The following is a 4,811-nucleotide window of genomic DNA, read 5'->3' on the forward strand; positions in this document are numbered from 1 at the left end:
ATATATATATATATATACACAGTATCTATATACATTTTATGTTAAAACCTAATTGAGCCTAATGTGGCTCTTCATAAGTAGTCATAAGTAGTAGAGATGCACCAATCCAGATTTTCCCATACCAGTCTGAGACCATTAACTGGGCTGAGTGTATCGGCAGATATCCATTATCCATCTGATTCAACTGCTATGAATGAACTGTATATCTCGCCATGTGAGTGAAGGCATTAGCCTCTACATAAACAGTGTTTTAAAAAGTAACAAATTAACACAGATAAAAATCCACTTTATATCATTTATTAGCAAATAATCAGCAAATAGAAAATAAATTAGAATTCCATATGAAGTGCACTGGATTGGGTCTTGAGTATCCAATATCAAATCCCTGATATTCAATCAAGCTGATTAGTATCAGAGCCGATATCCAACCCGTGTATCAGAGCATCTCTAGTTGTAAGCTTGCCTCTCTGTGGTTTAGTCTTTATTCCAACCATTCAGCATGCTCTCCAACACCTGCCTTCCCCTCAGAAGATGTTTTTCTTTGGCTGCTGTCTTGCAGATCTATAATGGTAACATGGTTGTTTCGCTTACTTTTTAATATGATATCCAAATCTTTGTTCAGAAAAGATGCTTTTAAAGATATTTTAAAAATGATTCTACAGAATCTCCTTATATTCTACACACTGTTGGTCTTCTTTTGCTGTAAGTTTCAAAGAGAGGGATTTGCTCTGTTTAATATTCCTTGTATTCCTCCACTTCTATTTAAACATTCTGTCCAACGTCTGTCCTCCCACCACTTGTCTGTCTTCCTTTACTTACAGCAGCTGTTGCTAGGCAACAGCACATAGCTGCATTACAATGTTAATATATACATAAAACGTTATCAAACAGTTGGTGAATGGCTATTAGATGTAAATTGTATCACTGGGTAATTCACTTTTGTACGTTTGTATGTTATGTATAGGCAAGGACATCTTTCTTTTTTAGGAAATAGCATGGCCACCAGTGATATGCTTGTGCTTCTTTATTTTCCTGTCACACTAAGAAACAGAATACAATAATATATAGTTAATTCTAATCAATTTGTGTTTTTTTTGTTTGTTTGTTTTAAGAATAGATAAATGAGATATTAATAAGATTTTTAGATATTTAGGAACATTGCAGATAGACAACTTTCCAAAATAATTAACAGTTAACATCTATTAAGTTAAGGCCCATTAATCTGCATTTATTTGTTATGTGAGAATGTGCCCAGTTTTACCTCCTATCACAACAACAAAAAAACTACCCATAGATTCCCCACATTTATTTCTATATTTGTAATATTTGACATCAAGTGTGCCAGTGGCTTTTTGTCACACCTTTTTCTTTTATTCCTTTAATCCCCTGTTCTACTCACCTGCTGTGACAGAGCTACAGATTTTAAGAAATCCCTGTCAAAGCTCATTTGAATACCAGCTTCCTGTCAGGTTTTGAACACACTATTTCAATTTAAGATATTGTATTTGTCTTCCTATCAGTAGAGGGATTTTTTGAGTGTTTTGATTCTTTTTGAAGAGAGCATTTACAGATGTCAGAAAGGGTCAAGTCAGATATGTTTAAACATTACAGCAGCATAAATTGGTTTTCCACATATGCAACAGCTCTGTTTTAATATGTTCTTCTAACTGAAATATAACAATCCTAAATGGAATAATGTGCTGTACACCCTCATCTCTATCACAGTATTTTAAGATTACTCAACAGCATTCATGGATTAAATGCACATATAAAACCATGCTGCATTTCCTAACATTTTACCACAGTGCGACATCCATGAGTAATAAAGCTGCAACAGGGACTTCACTCGCAACATGCACAATTCCCTGTAATAGATCATTGCACTTGCACCACTAGATGCAGTTAAGTCTTTTGACAATCTCTTCCTCATCTGAGATATGTCACAAACATTAAAAAACACTACCTTAATATGCAGAGCAATGCCATTATAACATCACAAATGATCAGAAAATGTAGGTGGCTGGTACTGCTAGATTAATCTGATTTTACAAGTGCCAGACTGAAGAAGCAACTGGTCACTTGAACAGCCGAACAGTCAGGTTGGCTTCTGCCAAACCTACCCAAGCTTGGAAAAGAGCAGATAATTTCAGTGGTACTGCCAGCTATCACTGCCAACACAGGTAACCACCTGTTTAGCATAAGACACCTCTGGTGCATCCAAGGCAATCACTGTTACCAATGAGGTAGTAGACTAATTCATCTACCAGCTGTTCAGGATTCTCAGAGCTATAATCATATAGGTGCTACCATTTATCCAAACCTGAAGTAACAGCTGTTAATGAATCATCAAAATGTCAGGCCTTGTCTTCAGTGTGTCCTAAAGTTCACCTGGGACTTATGATATTGCCTATTTCTTCTTGACCAGCAGTGGATTGCCAGGGTGTTTGGTTGACATTTATACAGACAACAAAAATCTCCAAATGTTGTTTGAATTGATTTAATGACATTCATTTAATTTCACTTTGGGATAAATTGACTATTTTTGAATTGGATTGAATTATTTACTGAATCTTCTTGAAGTTTTCAGCTGTGTTTACTAACACTGCACCAGACAACACTGCATACTTCGTTTACAATGTCTCCTAAATCTGTTTCTCTCTACACACCTGAGTCATATGAAATGGTTTATGCCAGAATGACTTGTCACAAATACATGACAGACCCTGCAGCAGTTTGCACAAGTGTCTTAACGTTGAACTAACTTGATACTTTAACAAATACATATTTTTTTCTGCATTCTTATAAAATAAAAGGAATCAATAATTGTTTTGAACTTTTCCAATTGGGATCATAAAGTGCACTTTATAGGATACCCTTAACAACTAAAAATTACAAAAAAACTTTCAGCAAAGTAAGGAGTACCAAGAGAGGTGACTGGAGGTTAATGGAGGGATGCGGTCATGACAGAGGAAAATGACAGTGAATTTGAGATAAATTAATAATCTAATAAATAAAATACATTTAAATGCTGACTAGTAAGTAATAAATGCTCACCTGAAAAAAACTGTTTGCCAACGCCTGCTATACTCACAATTCTATCTCTTGACTCACCACAGCATGGTTTGTCTGAGTGGGTAGGATTCTAGTACGTTCTGTTTTTACTCAGAGGTATGAATACCAAGTAGAACTCTGTTTTTTTTCATTGTTAACAGTTGATCGTATCAATGGCTGGGGAGGCTGTATACACAAGAAATAGAGAACATAAGCAGGAAAAAGGAATGCATAATTCTGAGAACGTGTCACTCTGATTTTCCAGTTTCAAGATAAATCAAAAACACTAATATACTCTAACGTTGGGGTGTGATGTAGACATGTAACAAGCTGAACGTTTTAACTAATACAAAAAATCAGCTGCAGCAGCCATTTGAAGTTTACAAAAAATGTCAAAGTTTACACAGTTATCTAAAGATAGCATCCTACAAACTCAATTTATAGTTTATCTGCAAAAAAATAATAATTTTGAGTTTTAATGTTCCTATTCCTATCTTTAGATATTTATTGCTTTGTTTGCATATTGCAAGAACTCAAGAACCCATGAATAGCTGTTGCCAAGACAACTTACAACCATTTCTTTTACATAACAAATGTTACATCTATGTGATATTATATGATATATTTAAGTAGCTTTCATATTTGCATGCAACTACCAAAAAAAAAAAAAAAAAAAATTTATTTGTACTAGCATGAAGGTCTTTTGATTTTTGAATTTTTTCAGTGTCATATATCCTAGAGACAAATGGCGTATTTAACAATGGCAGCCAAATCTGTATTGTAAGACTTTGAAACCACCTCTCTCCATTTTGCTCTATATCTGCTTTTCTCTTAAAAAAGAATCATATAGAAATCAGCTTTACGATAAAACAAATCAGAATTATCGCAAAGTGGATAAAGTCACTTTTTAAACACAGACCAGAATGGTAGTTTCCTTTTTTAATATCCCATAAAATACAAGGCATTTGGCTGCTTCTCTTATCCAGTCATTGCAGGCAAATGTTTTAAACTACTTTAAGCACAAAAGCTGCCAAAACTGTAAAAGATGCCAAAACGCAGAAAGAGGAAGCCACCAGAGACTGGAAACTCAATTTAAAGCTGTGGCTCATGGCTGTTTAAACAGACTCCCTATAATGTTTCTGTAGCATCTTGTTATCTTTTGCAGATAATTTAAATTGAAAAAGTATATTGGACAATAAGTCAGCATTGTATCTTTTTCTTGTCTTTTTTCCATTTTACCATATTTCACTGAGAACTAAGTATTGTCCTAACAATGTCCTTTAGTGTAGGTGTGCATAATTATCTTAAAGTGCTTATAATTCCTCCCACACTTTTACATATACGGAGTTGTTGTCACATGGGGCCATTAGCATTTTACTGTGCCAACCAAAGTATTAATACAATTTTTCCCTTTTCAAATGTTTAAATGTGGTTTATTTAACATATGAGCTCTTTCCTCAGAAAGTCTGCTAGTTAATGACTTGATTTGTGATAACCACATTGATTTATGTTGTCTTACAGAAACTTGGCTGAAGCAAGAGGATTATGCGAGCATAAATAAGGCAACTCCTGCTAGTTATTTAAATTTTCACATACGCAGAAATTCTGGGCAAGGAGGAGGAGCAGCAACAATCTTTCAGTCTGACTTACTGATTACTCCAAAAGCAGTTAATAATTACAACTCTTTTGAACATTTAACACTTAGTTTACCTCATCCAAATTGCCAAGCAAGAAAACCTCTTCTTTTTGTAACTTTGTAT

This window comes from Cyprinodon variegatus, unplaced genomic scaffold (assembly GCF_000732505.1).
Source record: "Cyprinodon variegatus isolate N-32 unplaced genomic scaffold, C_variegatus-1.0 Scaffold460, whole genome shotgun sequence".
Lineage (NCBI taxonomy): Eukaryota > Metazoa > Chordata > Actinopteri > Cyprinodontiformes > Cyprinodontidae > Cyprinodon > Cyprinodon variegatus.